The following is a 479-nucleotide window of genomic DNA, read 5'->3' as shown; positions in this document are numbered from 1 at the left end:
ATTTAACAAGGAAATCACAGGGCAAATGCAAATGGTCTAAATATTCCATGTCGCCTGTAGATTACATGTATGTAATAACATTATATAATATGTAGATACAATAATCTTAATTTAAATTACTCAACTTAAGTGTTATCTACAGCTCATGTAATTTGTTGAGAATCTTTTTTTATTAATATACTTTCATTGATTTCAGACAAGAAGGGAGAGAGACAGAGGGATAGAAACATCGATAATGAGAGTGAATCGTTGATCTGCTGCTTCCTGCACACTCCATCCTGGGGATATAGTTTGCAACTCAACACATGCCCTGACCAGGAATTGAACCTTTTCCTCCTGGTTCATGAGTTGACACTCAACCACTGATCCACACCAGCAGGGCTGTTGACCATTTTTGCCAACATATTTCAAGAAGATACATTTCCTTGTCATAGAAATAGACATAAACGAAAGGTGGAAACATAGTTCATAAAAAATGC

Source organism: Myotis davidii, unplaced genomic scaffold (assembly GCF_000327345.1).
Source record: "Myotis davidii unplaced genomic scaffold, ASM32734v1 scaffold874, whole genome shotgun sequence".
NCBI lineage: Eukaryota > Metazoa > Chordata > Mammalia > Chiroptera > Vespertilionidae > Myotis > Myotis davidii.
The sequence above is the reverse complement of the archived record's forward strand: the minus strand, read 5'-3'. Positions refer to the sequence as shown.